Here is a 15,752-nt window from a genome sequence, read left to right on the forward strand (position 1 = left end):
AGCCGCTTCATAAGCCGGTTAGGTGAGAAGGCTGTACCACAGTATCAAATGATGAGAAAGACAAATAACTTTGCCTAGAGTGATTCCGCTAACGCTGCCTTTGAAGATTTGAAGAGATAGCTAGCTGAGCCGCCAGTCCTTGCTGCTCACATTGATAAGGAGCCATTATTATTATATGTGGCTTCTAACACGCAGGCTGTCAGTGCAGCCATCATGGTGGAGCGCAAGGAGGTTGGCAAAGAGCATCCGGTTCAACGGCCGGTTTATTACACCAGTGAGGTGCTTATTGAGTCCAAGCAAAGGTATCCACATTGGCAGAAAGTCGTTTATGGGCTGTTCATGGCAAGCCGGAAGCTTAAGTAATATTTCCAGGGTCGTCCCATCACTATGGTCAGTTCTGCTCCTTTAGGAGATATCATTCAAAATAGAGAGGCCACAGGATGAGTCGCCAAGTGGGCCATTGAACTTGGGCCTCATGGTTTAAATTATGTACCACCCACTGCTATCAAGTCTGAAGCACTAGTGGACTTCATCAACGATTGGACAGAACTGTAGATGCCAGAAGAGAAGCCATACAACACGTATTGAACTATTCACTTTGATGGGTCCAGGCAATTGGAGGGCTCAGGGGTCTGAGTTGTTTTAGCTTCCCATCGAGGTGACAAATTTTGTAATGTTCTATGGTTGATGTTTCCTTGTACTAAAATGCAGCTGAGTATGAGGCCTTACTCCATGGTCTTTGGATGGCTAAGGAGATGAGCTTAAGCCGGGTAAGGTGCTTTGGCGACTCAGATTTGATGGCTCAACAAGTATCAGGCAAGTGGGATTCCAAGGATCCTCTCATGGCGGCTTATTTCCGTGAAGTTGATGCCATTGCTGGACATTTCAAGGGTTACCAAGTTGAGCACATTGACCGCACAAAGAACAAGGTGGCTGATGCTTTAAGCCAGCTGGGCTCTTAGCGTAAGCCGGTGCCGCCTAATACTTTCTTGGATATTCTGCATAACCCTTCTGTCAAGTTACCTACAGAGGAAGACTTGGTTGATCTTGACTCAGAAGCACAATTGGTGGCGGCTCTTCACGTCATCCCAGATTGGACAGTGCCATACTTGGCTTACATGACCCGGGGTGAGTTTCCTGAGGATGAAAACTTGGCCAGGCAGATAACCCGGCGGTCTAAGTCAATGACAATTTCCAATGGTGAGTTGCATCATTGCAGTGTCACTGGGGCATTTCAGCGTTATGTTTCTCTTGAGGAAGGTCAAGAAATTCTTCGTGAGATCCATGAAGGAGATTGTGGCCATCATGGCGGGTCAAAATCTCTTGTGGGCAAGGCTTTCCGTCATGGGTTTTATTGGCTGACGTCTCATGCGGACGCAGTGGATCTGGTCAGTAAATGTGACGGTTGTCAGAAGTTCTCAAGACATGCTCACGTGCCGGCTCAAGAGTTGAGGATGATTCCAATCACCTGGCTGTTTGCAGTCTGGGGGCTGGACATGGTTGGGCCTTTCAAAAGGTCCAAAGATAAAAAGACTCACCTCTTGGTGGCAGTTGACAAGTTTATGAAGTGGGTTGAGGCAGAGCCAGTTAGTAAGTGTGATGCAGCCATGGCGGTTCAGTTCATGAAGAAGATGATATTTCGCTTTGGTTTTCCACACAACATTATAACTGACAATGGTACTAATCTGTCTAAAGGCACCATGGAAGATTTTTGTCAACGTGAGCATATTCGACTTGATGTTTCGTCAGTAGCTCACCCCCAATCCAATGGTCAAGCTGAGAAAGCCAATTAGGAAATCTTGAAAGGCATCAAGCCCCGGCTTTTGGTCCTCTTATAATAGATGCTAGGTTGTTGGGTTGAGGAGTTACCCTCTGTGATACAGAGCATCAATACTACTCCTAACAGGTCTATGGGTTATACGCTTTTCTTCATGGTTTACGGAGCCGAGGCGGTTCTCCCTAGTGACATCCGACATGACTCACCCCATGTTGTGGCTTATGTTGAGGCTAACAATGAACAAGCACGTCAGGATGCACTTGACCTATTAGATGAAAAGCGAGACTTGGCAGCAGCTCGATCGGCGATTTACCAACAGGACCTGCGCTGCTATCACAGCCGTCGGGTTAAGTCTAGAACCTTTTAGGAAGGTGATTTGGTGCTACGGCTCATCTAGGATCAAACTGATGCACACAAATTATCCCCACCTTGGGAAGGGCCTTTTGTGGTCAGCAAGAACTTGAACAACGGGTCATACTACCTTATCGATGTTCGAGAGCACAAAGACTCACGTAAGTCGGAGGAGGAGACCCGCCGGCCGTGGAATATCACTCATCTTTGGCCTTACTACACTTGAGCCACCGGCTCTCATGATGTACATATTTTGACGATTTATATATTATGATAAGTAGTAAAGCAGGACCTCTGTGCTTTTTTATCCTCAAAGGTAATATGTCATTGTCATTGTCATCTCAAATGATCTCTTGGGGGCTGATCGTATCCGAATCCAGCTTGACCCGCTTGATCCGTCTTATGATCATATTTGAATCTAGCCGTTAAACCTTATGATCGTTAGGGGGATTCCTGTTCAAACATAGGTCATATTCGAACCAAAGAGAACATAGTTGTCGGTACCCTCTTGATTGGGACACTGCCGAGCTCACTAGGGGGCATCTTGATCATATTCGAATCATAGCTCAACCCCTTTTGGGAACCGACTTTGATCATATTCGAATCAGATTCGTTAAAAAACTCTCAAGGTCATTAGGGGGCTTCCTATTCAAACATAGGTCGTATTCGAACCAAAGAGAACATAGCTGTTGGTACCCTCTTGATTGGTGCAACGCCAAAGCCACTGGGGGCTACATGATCGTATTCGAATCCTAGCTTAATCCCTTTGGAACGGTTTATTGATCGTATTCGAATCAGAAGCCTTGAATCTTTTACATTCTATTTGGTTTAAGTTTTATTTGAAGGCAACCTTTCTTTGACTTGAGACTTTTTGTTCAAGGATTTAAGTGCCAGCATGGTTTAAATTTAACCCAGCTTGATTTTGGCTGATAAGTCGCCAATATATGAGAATCATCATACCTTTGGAAGTGTTAGTTTCCAAAGATTGGGTTATCACCCTTACTGTTCGGGTCATATAAGCCGGCAGTGCACATCAAAAGATTACAGGTCTGAGATTATAGTTGCGTTTCAACATTATATTTTACAACAGGCTTATCTGTGATTCTTTTTCTATCTTAATGGTAATATGTCAAGATATTATGACCCGCCTTGTGGTAAGCCGCCAAGGGATCTTGTGATCTATTTCTATGTGCAGGACAGTTAAAAGACTTGGTCAAGCATAAGGAAAGTAGATGATAAGTATAACATGGATGAATATAATATGGCGACTTAATAGTGTTAAGCATCAAAACGTGCATGATGGCACGACAAAACAAAGTTATTTCTACTCTGTTACATGACTCCTCGAGTCTGAATGGTTAAGATTTTTTTTCAGCACGTCATAGGTATGAGCCGCCTGGTGGATTAATTCTCGTGTTGACCTGAAGAATCCGGGTCAGCCCTCTCCGCTTCTTCACCCTGTTCCCTTTCCTGGAAGGTTGATGATGACCAGTCAATGCCATTCAAAGCTTCAAATTCATTGTCATCATCAATTAGTCCGGCCGGGTCAACTTCAGGGGTGAAGGTGTGCTTATGGAGTGGAGGGATCAGGCTGGTCACTTCATAATATTGCGTGGGAATTCTCCGATTCTCTGCTTCATAACCCGAATGATACTTAGTGAGATCCGCTTCATCAGCTATCAGGGTAGGCACGGGGCGTATCTCCTTCACAAAGTGGCGAAGTCTTCCTGCTCAAAGGGAGTGCCATCCTCCTTAAAACTTGGATAACCAGTGGCGATGTCAGTCGGGTCTAACTCCGGTAGCCAAGCTTTGGCCCGACTAAAGGCAGCCACAGCTCCGGCTCTTACAGACGATTGCCTTAGTTTAGTGAATCATTGGGACAACACATAAACCTTCTTTAGCACATCTACCAGGAGTGTGGGCACTTCATTGGACAGGGACACTATGGCTAAGGCACGCTGAGACCCAGTGTACAGTTGTTCCACCAGCATATAAACCGCCTTCAGCTGGATCAGCATATCTTGGTTCTGATTTGAACTCCTGGGGCCTGCTCAAACAATGTCAGGTGAGTTAATTACAATTTATATTACCAAAGATTGTTGAGACCATCTGAGAGACATGGCGTTTTAAGCCGGATAATTCACCGGTTGCCTCTTCAAGAGCCGCCTTCGCCTTCTCAGCTCGATTGATCAAAGCAATTTTTTATTCAGCCCAGGCCTTTTACTCCATTTCAAAGTCTTTCTTCAGTTTTTATTGTTCAGAAACGCTGAATTTAAACTGGAAGTCAGCTCTTTGGGTTTCCGTCTCTTGGGCCTCAAGGCGGTTCTTCAAATCAGACACTTCTGACTCAAGTAGACTAGTGGTGGCCTGTACAAATACCGGGTCAAAATCAGGACTATCATTATGCAATATTAAAGTCCCAAGCCTTTTGCAAGCAACAACACTTGGCACTTGGGGGCTAATGTCTACTGAAGAATTTTACTTAAAGTGGCGGTTCATGACAGTAAGTCCCAAGCACTTTGCAAGCAAGAGTACTTGGCACTTGTGGGCTAATGCATACTGCTGTTTTATGTTTTCAAGTACTTTATTCAATACAACCATATCAAGGACCGGCTCAAGCATACTGGTTAAGCCGCCCCTTGGGGACTACAGAGTAAGCCGGATTTCTTACATATTTTATCCAAATATATTACTAATGTCATTAAGTTTGTTTCTAAGTCTACAACGTATTCATTATAAGCAATAGACTTGGGGGCTGGCATAGTAATGATAAATGAGTACAGATAAAGGATTGTACCTCAAATTTCCGGTGCATCTGCTTCACCATGTCAATTTCGATGTCACGGCTGCTGTGCACTTGGCTCATATAGCCAGAAAAGACTTCTCCAATACTCATGTGAGTATAATCAGCGACATCAAGTTTGACCCGGCGGTGTTCCAGAAGCTCCTCCTTGGCGGAGCACTTGGCCAGCACGGTTGGTGTCCCCGGCTCAGCAAAGCCGGTCTTGGTGATCTCAACATTAGGGTATTGAGGATCATCCGTCCTGACCGGGCTAGGGATTTCCGGGTTTTCAGAGCCATCAGCGGCTTGCTCGGCAGGCAGGTCAGCAGTTGGCATGTCATGCGTTGGCTCAGGTGGTGGCTCATGAGTGGAGGTTTCAGGCGTGGCTGTTCCAAGTTCCGGCTTTGTTAAGACCGCTTCTTCGGCCGACTTTTTCTTTTTCGCCCTTTTGCTGGGTTTTGCTTTTCCACTGCATAAGGTCAAAAGGTTAGGGAAAATACAACGCATTGAAATGAATACATGATAAGCAGGTTATCATTACCCTAGAGCGGTCTTGAAAGCCGGCAGATTGGACTGCATTGAGTCGCCGGAGGAAGGGGAAGTTTCCTGATAATCCGAGTTAGAAGAATTGAGTGGTTGACGAGTGAGACCCGCCAAAGGATAAAAGAGATTTAAATCAGAGATCACCTTGTGCCGGCGCTTCCTTGGGGTGTTCGGTAAGCCGGAGGAGAGCTCCGCATCCTTGATGGTCCGGGTCTGCCTTCGTCTCTCATGAATCTGTTGTTTCAAAAGAAATTGAGGATCTTGATAAGCTAAGGGATGTGAAAATCTTACTTTCTGGGTTACTCTGTGGATTTTCTGTCCTGGCAAAGGCTCGGAGTCGGAGGAAATGATAGTTACCTCTTCATCCTTGCTATGGCTTGTTCCCGTGTCCTCCTATTGATAATCAGTGTCAATAAGATGGTTAAAAAAGGAGCCAAGAGAGTCAAGGGCTACCTCTAACTCAGAAGAATCTTCTAGCCGAAGCAAGTCAGAAGCGGTGGCTTTCTTGCCCTTCTTCTTTGCAGCCTCTTTTCTGGCAGCTCTCTTGGCCTTCCTGGCTTTCTTTGCAGCCTCATGCTCATACTTAACCTTCCAAAATTAATCACCTGCTTGTGAAAATTAGCAAAGACATGAGTATGTTGGAAATATGCCCTAGAGGCAATAATAAAAGTATTATTATTATATTTCCTTGTTCATGATAATTGTCTTTTATTCATGCTATAACTGTATTATCCGGAAATCGTAATACACGTGTGAATACATAGACCACAATATGTCCCTAGTGAGCCTCTAGTTGACTAGCTCGTTGTGATCAACAGATAGTCATGGTTTCCTGGCTATGGACATTGGATGTCGTTGATAACGGGATCACATCATTAGGAGAATGATGTGATGGACAAGACCCAATCCTAAGACTAGCACAAAAGATCGTGTAGTTCATTTGCTAGAGCTTTGCCAATGTCAAGTATCTCTTCCTTCGACCATGAGAGCGTGTAACTCCTGGATACCGTAGGAGTGCTTTGGGTGTATCAAACGTCACAACGTAACTGGGTGACTATAAAGGTGCACTACAGGTATCTCCGAAAGTATCTATTGTTTTATGCGGATCGAGACTGGGATTTGTCACTCCGTGTAAACGGAGAGGTATCTCTGGGCCCACTCGGTAGGACATCATCATATGCGCAATGTGACCAAGGAGTTGATCACGGGATGATGTGTTACGGAACGAGTAAAGTGACTTGCCGGTAACGAGATTGAACAAGGTATTGGATACCGACGATCGAATCTCGGGCAAGTAACATACCGATAGACAAAGGGAATTGAATACGGGATTGATTAAGTCCTTGACATCGTGGTTCATCCGATGAGATCATCGTGGAACATGTGGGAGCCATCATGGGTATCCAGATCCCGCTGTTGGTTATTGACCGGAGAACGTCTCGGTCATGTCTACATGTCTCCCGAACCCGTAGGGTCTACACACTTAAGGTTCGATGACGCTAGGGTTATAAAGGAAGTTTGTATGTGGTTACCGAATGTTGTTCGGAGTCCCGGATGAGATCCCGGACGTCACGAGGAGTTCCGGAATGGTCCGGAGGTAAAGATTTATATATGGGAAGTCCTATTTTGGCCACCGGAAAATGTTCGGGATTTTTCGGTATTGTACCGGGAAGGTTCTAGAAGGTTCCGGAGTGGGGCCCACCTGCATGGGGGGACCCACATGGACGTGGGTAGTGGGGGCAAGGCCCCACACCCCTGGTCAAGGCGCACCAAGATCCCCCCTTAGAAGGAATAAGATCATATCCCGAAGGGATAAGATCAAGATCCCTAAAAAGGGGGGATAACAATCGGTGGGGAAGGAAATAATGAGATTTCTTTCCTCCCACCTTGGCCAACGCCCCAATGGACTTGGAGGGCAAGAAACCAGCCCCTCCACCCCTATATATAGTGGGGAGGCGCATGGGAGCTATACACGAAGTTCTGGCACAGCCCTACCTCTCTTCCTACTCCTCCTCTCCCATGGTGCTTGGCGAAGCCCTGCTGGATTGCCACGCTCCTCCACCACCACCACGCCGTTGTGCTGCTGTTGGATGGAGTCTTCCTCAACCTCTCCCTCTCTCCTTGCTGGATCAAGGCGTGGGAGACGTCACCGGGCTGTACGTGTGTTGAACGCGGAGGTGCCGTCCGTTCGGCACTAGGATCATCGGTGATTTGAATCACGACGAGTACGACTCCATCAACCCCGTTCACTTGAACGCTTCCGCTTAGCGATCTACAAGGGTATGTAGATGCACTCTCTTTCTACTCGTTGCTGGTCTCTCCATAGATAGATCTTGGTGACACGTAGGAAAATTTTGAATTTCTGCTACGTTCCCCAACAGTGGCATCATGAGCTAGGTCTATTGCGTAGATTCTTTGCACGAGTAGAACACAAAGTAGTTGTGGGCGTTGATGTTGTTCAATATGCTTACCGTTACTAGTCCAATCTTGTTTCGACGGTATTGTGGGATGAAGCGGCCCGGACCGACCTTACACGTACTCTTACGTGAGACAGGTTCCACCGATTGACATGCACTTGGTGCATAAGGTGGCTAGCGGGTGCCAGTCTCTCCCACTTTAGTCGGAACGGATTCGATGAAAAGGGTCCTTATGAAGGGTAAATAGCAATTGGCATATCACGTTGTGGTCTTGCGTAGGTAAGAAACGTTCTTGCTAGAAACCCATAGCAGCCACGTAAAACATGCAACAACAATTAGAGGACGTCTAACTTGTTTTTGCAGGGTATGCTATGTGATGTGATATGGCCAAGAAGAATGTGATGAATGATATGTGATGTATGAGATTGATCATGTTCTTGTAATAGGATTCACGACTTGCATGTCGATGAGTATGACAACCGGCAGGAGCCATAGGAGTTGTCTTTATTTATTGTATGACCTGCGTGTCATTGAAGAACGCCATGTAAACTACTTTACTTTATTGCTAAACGCGTTAGTCATAGAAGTAGAAGTAGTCGTTGGCGTGACAACTTCATGAAGACACGATGATGGAGATCATGATGATGGAGATCATGGTGTCGTGCCGGTGACGATGATGATCATGGAGCCCCGAAGATGAAGATCAAAAGGAGCAAAATGATATTGGCCATATCATGTCACTATTTGATTGCATGTGATGTTTATCATGTTTATGCATCTTGTTTGCTTAGGACGACGGTAGTAAATAAGATGATCCCTTACAAAATTTCAAGAAGTGTTCTCCCCTAACTGTGCACCGTTGCTACAGTTCGTCGCTTCTAAGCACCACGTGATGATCGGGTGTGATGGATTCTTACGTTCACATACAACGGGTGTAAGACAGTTTTACACAGCGAAAACACTTAGGGTTAACTTGACGAGCCTAGCATGTGCAGACATGGCCTCGGAACACGGAGACCGAAAGGTCGAGCATGAGTCGTATGGTAGATACGATCAACATGAAGATGTTCACCGATGATGACTAGTCCGTCTCACGTGATGATCGGACACGGCCTAGTTGACTCGGATCATGTGATCACTTAGATGACCAGAGGGATGTCTATCTAAGTGGGAGTTCATAAGATGAACTTAATTATCCTGAACATAGTCAAAAGACCTTTTGCAAATTATGTCGTAAGCTCGCGCTTTAGTTCCACTGTTTAGATATGTTCCTAGAGAAAATATAGTTGAAAGTTGATAGTAGCGATTATGCGATCAGTAGAAAGCTTATGTCCTTAATGCACCGCTCAGTGTGCTGAACCCCAACGTCGTTTGTCGATGTTGCGAACATCGGACATACACGTTTTGATAACTACGTGATAGTTCAATTAAATGGTTTAAGTAGAGGCACCAAAGACGTTTTCGAAACGTCGCGGAACATATGAGATGTTTCGAGGGCTGAAATTGGGATTTCAGGCTCGTGCCCACGTCAAGAGGTATAAGACCTCCGACGATTTTCTTAGCCTGCAAACTAAGGGAGAAAAGCTCAATCGTTGAGCTTGTGCTCAGATTGTCTGAGCACAACAATCACTTGAATCGAGTGGGAGTTGATCCTCCAGATGAGATAGTGATGTTTCCCCAAAGTCATTGCCACCAAGCTGCTAGAGCTTCGTGATTAACTATAACATATCAGGGATAGATATGATGATCCTTGAAATATTCATGATGTTTGACACCGCGAAAGTAGAAATCAAGAAGGAGCATCAATTGTTGATGGTTGGTGAAACCACTAGTTTCAAGAAGGGCAAGGGAACAAAGGGATACTTCATGAAACGGCAATTCAGCTGCTGCTCTAGTGAAGAAACCCAAGGTTGAACCCAAACCCGAGACTAAGTGCTTCTGTAATAAGGGGAACAACCACTGGAGCAGCATTACCCTAGATACTTGGTAGATGAGAAGGCTGGCAAGGTCGATAGAAGTATATTGGATATACATTATGTTAATGTGTACTTTACTAGTACTCCTAGTAGCACCAGGGTATTGGATACCGGTTCGGTTGCTAAGTGTTAGTAACTCGAAATAAAAGCTACGGAATAAACGGAGACTAGCTAAAGGTGAGCTGACGATATATGTTGGAAGTGTTTCCAAGGTTGATATGATCAAGCATCGCACGCTCCCTCTACCACCGAGATTGGTGTTTGCGTTGAGCATAGACATGATTGGATTATGTCTATCGCAATACGGTTATTCATTTAAGGAGAATAATGGTTACTCTATTTTTGAATAATACCTTCAATGGTCTTGCACCTAAAGGAATGGTTTATTGAATCTCGGTCGTAGTGATACACATTTTCATGCCAAAAGATATAAGATAGTAATGATAGTACCACTTACTTGTGGCACTGCCATGTAAGTCATAATGGTATAAAACGCATGAAGAAGCTCCATGTTGATGGATCTTTGGACTCACTCGTTTTTGAAAAGTTTGAGACATGCGAACCATGTCTATTGGTGTATATGCATGAAGAAACTCCATGCAAATGGATCGTTCGGACTCACTTGATTTTGAATCACTTGAGATATGCAAATCATACCACATGGGCAAGATGACTGAAAAGCCTCATTTTCAGTAAGATGGAACAAGATAGCAACTTGTTGGAAGTAACACATTTTGATGTGTGCAGTCGAATGAGTGCTGAGGCATGCAGTGAATATCATTATGTTCTTACTTCACAGATGATTCGAGTAAATGTTGAGTATATTTACTTGATGAAACACAAGTCTGAATTATTGAATGGTTCAAGTAATTTCAGAGTGAAGTAGCAGATCATTGTGACAAGAGGATAAAATGTCTATGATATGATCATAGAGATGAATATCTGAGTTACGAGTTTTGGCACACAATTAAGACATTGTGGAAATTGTTTCGCAATTAATACCGCCTGGAACACCATAATGTGATGGTGTGTCCGAACATCATAGTTGCACCCTATTGGATATGGTGCGTACCATGATGTCTCTTATCGAATTACCACTATCGTTCATGGGTTAGGCATTAGAGACAACCACATTCACTTTAAATAGGGCACCACGTAATTCCGATGAGATGACACCGTATGAATTATGGTTTAGAGAAACCTAAGTTGTCGTTTCTTAAAAGTTTGGGGCTGCGACGCTTATATGAAAAAGTTTCAGGTTGATAAGCTCGAACCCAAAGCGGATAAAATGCATCTTCATAGGAAACCCAAAACAGTTGGGTATACCTCCTAATTCAGATCCGAAAGCAATATGGATTGTTTCTAGAATCGGGTCCTTTCTCGAGGAAAAGTTTCTCTCGAAAGAATTGAGTGGGAGGATGGTGGAGACTTGATGAGGTTATTGAACCGTCTCTTCAACTAGTGTGTGACAGGGCACAGGGAGTTGTTCCTGTGGCACCTACACCAATTGAAGTGGAAGCTTATGATATTGATCATGAAACTTCGGATCAAGTCACTCCCAAACCTCGTAGGATGACAAGGATGCGTACTACTTCAGAGTGGTACGTAATCCTGTCTTGAAGGTCATGTTGCTAGACAACAATGAACCTACGAGCTATGGAGAAGCGATGGTGGGCCCGGATTCCGATAAATGGCTTGAGGCCATAAAATCCGAGAGAGGATCCATGTATGAAAACAAAGTGTAGACTTTGGCAGAACGGCTCGATGGTCGTAAGGCTAATGAGTACAGATGGATTTCAAAAGGAAGACGGACAATGATGGTAAATGTCACCATTAAGAAAGCTCGACTTGTCGTTAAGATGTTTTCCGACAAGTTCAAGGAGTTGACTACGATGAGATTTTCTCACTCGTAGCGATGCTAAGAGTCTGTTGGAATTATATTAGCGATTACTGCATTATTTATGAAATCTTGCAGATAGGATGTCAAAACATTGTTTCCTCGACGATTTTAATGAGGAAAGGTTGTATGTGATACAACCGGAAGGTTTTGTCAATCCCGAAAGATGCTAATAAGTATGCAAAGCTCCAGCAATCCTTCTAAGGACTGGAGTGAGCATCTCGGAGTTGGAATGTATGCTTTGATGATGATCAAAAATTTTGGGTTTGTACAAAGTTTATGAGAAACTTGTATTTCCAAAGAAGTGAGTGGGAGCACTATAGAATTTCTGATGAGTATATGTTGTTGACATATTGTTGATCAGAAATGACGTAGAATTTCTGGAAAGCATATAGGGTTATTTTGAAAGTGTTTTTCAATGGAAAGCCTGGATTAAGCTACTTGAACATTGAGCATCAAGATCTATAAGGATAGATCAAAATGCTTAATAATACTTTCAAATGAGCACATACCTTGACATGATCTTGAAGGTGTTCAAGATGGACCAGTCAAAGAAGGAGTTCTTGCCTGAGTTGTAAGGTACGAAGTTAAGACTTAAAGCTCGACCACGGCAGAATAGAGAGAAAGGACGAAGGTCGTCCCCTATGCTTAAGACGTAGGCTCTTCAGTATGCTATGCTGTGTACCGCACCTGAAGTGTGCCTTGCCATGAGTCAGTCAAGGGGTACAAGAGTGATCCAAGAATGGCTCACAGGACAGCGGTCAAAGTTATCCTTAGTAACTAGTGGACTAAGGAATTTTCTCGATTATGGAGGTGGTAAAAGAGTTCGTCGTAAAGGTTACGACGATGCAAGCTTGACACCTATCCGGATAGCTCTGAGTAGAGAGACCGGATACATATAATGGAGCAATAATTTAGAATAGCTCCAAGTAGAACAGTTGTTTGGAATAGCTCCAAATAGAGCGTGGTAGCTGCATCTAGGAGATGACATAGAGATTTGTAAAGCACACACGGATCTGAAAGGTTCAGACCCGTTGACTAAAACCTCTCTCACAAGCAACATGATCAAACATAAAACTCATTGAGTGTTAATCACATAGTGATGTGAACTAGACTACTGACTCTAGTAAACTCTTGGGTATTAGTCACATGGCGATGTGACCTGTGAGTGTTAATCACATGGCGATGTGAACTAGATTATTGACTCTAGTGCAAGTGGGAGACTGTTGGAAATATGCCCTAGAGGCAATAATAAAAGTATTATTATTATATTTCCTTGTTCATGATAATTGTCTTTTATTCATGCTATAACTGTATTATCCGGAAATCGTAATACACGTGTGAATACATAGACCACAATATGTCCCTAGTGAGCCTCTAGTTGACTAGCTCGTTGTGATCAACAGATAGTCATGGTTTCCTGGCTATGGACATTGGATGTCGTTGATAACGGGATCACATCATTAGGAGAATGATGTGATGGACAAGACCCAATCCTAAGACTAGCACAAAAGATCGTGTAGTTCATTTGCTAGAGCTTTGCCAATGTCAAGTATCTCTTCCTTCGACCATGAGAGCGTGTAACTCCTGGATACCGTAGGAGTGCTTTGGGTGTATCAAACGTCACAACGTAACTGGGTGACTATAAAGGTGCACTACAGGTATCTCCGAAAGTATCTATTGTTTTATGCGGATCGAGACTGGGATTTGTCACTCCGTGTAAACGGAGAGGTATCTCTGGGCCCACTCGGTAGGACATCATCATATGCGCAATGTGACCAAGGAGTTGATCACGGGATGATGTGTTACGGAACGAGTAAAGTGACTTGCCGGTAACGAGATTGAACAAGGTATTGGATACCGACGATCGAATCTCGGGCAAGTAACATACCGATAGACAAAGGGAATTGAATACGGGATTGATTAAGTCCTTGACATCGTGGTTCATCCGATGAGATCATCGTGGAACATGTGGGAGCCATCATGGGTATCCAGATCCCGCTGTTGGTTATTGACCGGAGAACGTCTCGGTCATGTCTACATGTCTCCCGAACCCGTAGGGTCTACACACTTAAGGTTCGATGACGCTAGGGTTATAAAGGAAGTTTGTATGTGGTTACCGAATGTTGTTCGGAGTCCCGGATGAGATCCCGGACGTCACGAGGAGTTCCGGAATGGTCCGGAGGTAAAGATTTATATATGGGAAGTCCTATTTTGGCCACCGGAAAATGTTCGGGATTTTTCGGTATTGTACCGGGAAGGTTCTAGAAGGTTCCGGAGTGGGGCCCACCTGCATGGGGGGACCCACATGGACGTGGGTAGTGGGGGCAAGGCCCCACACCCCTGGTCAAGGCGCACCAAGATCCCCCCTTAGAAGGAATAAGATCATATCCCGAAGGGATAAGATCAAGATCCCTAAAAAGGGGGGATAACAATCGGTGGGGAAGGAAATAATGAGATTTCTTTCCTCCCACCTTGGCCAACGCCCCAATGGACTTGGAGGGCAAGAAACCAGCCCCTCCACCCCTATATATAGTGGGGAGGCGCATGGGAGCTATACACGAAGTTCTGGCACAGCCCTACCTCTCTTCCTACTCCTCCTCTCCCATGGTGCTTGGCGAAGCCCTGCTGGATTGCCACGCTCCTCCACCACCACCACGCCGTTGTGCTGCTGTTGGATGGAGTCTTCCTCAACCTCTCCCTCTCTCCTTGCTGGATCAAGGCGTGGGAGACGTCACCGGGCTGTACGTGTGTTGAACGCGGAGGTGCCGTCCGTTCGGCACTAGGATCATCGGTGATTTGAATCATGACGAGTACGACTCCATCAACCCCGTTCACTTGAACGCTTCCGCTTAGCGATCTACAAGGGTATGTAGATGCACTCTCTTTCTACTCGTTGCTGGTCTCTCCATAGATAGATCTTGGTGACACGTAGGAAAATTTTGAATTTCTGCTACGTTCCCCAACAGAGTATAGATAAAAACATCAAAAAATGAAGGTAATGTATTCAGATGGGCGGCTTACCACTGGAGCCGGGTTAGCTTCGCAGAAGGGGCTTAAGCCCACCTTACCACAATCTGCTAGGCTCTCGTTCAAGAGCGACTTCGTCATATCATTGATGACATCTTCAGGCAAATCATTAGGGCTGTGCCGCAGAGGATCATCTTTCTTGCCTGTGTAGGTGCACATCAGGCCGGGGCGGCGGCTCAATGGAATAACCCGCCAGGCGAGCCAAACCTAGACCAAACCGATGCCGTTTAGCTCGTTTCCCAGAAGAGCCTTGATCTTATCCAGGGTGGGGGAAAGCATCTTGCGTTCGACGGCTGTGATCTTGTTAGGAAGTGGATGTTTGGATTCCACACGCAGAGCATGAAAGCCGGACAGAGGATTCTTGTCAGACGGAGAAGTGTCTTGACAATAGAACCATGTCTAGTTCCAGTCTTTGGGGTGACTTGGCGGGTTGGCATAAGGAAAAATTACGTCCCTCCGATGTTGGATCGAGACACCGCCAAGTTCCAAACTTTGGCTGTTGACACACTCATTCTGGCGGTTTAAGTAAAATATTTCTCTGAAGAGTAGTATGTTGGGTTCTTCTCCAAGATATACTTCACTGAACACTTGGAAATTGCAAATGTTAGACACAGAACTGGGTCCGATGTCTTGAGGACAGAGGTCAAAGAAATGCAGGACGTTTGTGAAGAATTTTGAGCCGGGTGGTGAAAAACCCCGGTTCATGTGATATGTGAAATCGATACCCTCCCCTGCTTTGGGGTGGGGAATTTCCTCCTCTGGGTCAGGAGCACAATAGGACATCACTTCCTTCTTCGGCAGATAGCCGGTCTTCACAAAGCCGTCAAGTGTGCTATCTATGATGATGGATTTGACCCAGTTGTAGGAAGTCGGTGCTTTCGGTGCCATTGTGATGAAAGCCTAAGTAAAATTGGAAATTTCCAGTTCAAATTTAGGCCGGAGAAAAACATTACAGTGCATATTCAAGATGGTGGCTTAT

The sequence above is a fragment of the Triticum aestivum genome, chromosome 2B, assembly GCF_018294505.1.
Source record: "Triticum aestivum cultivar Chinese Spring chromosome 2B, IWGSC CS RefSeq v2.1, whole genome shotgun sequence".
NCBI lineage: Eukaryota > Viridiplantae > Streptophyta > Magnoliopsida > Poales > Poaceae > Triticum > Triticum aestivum.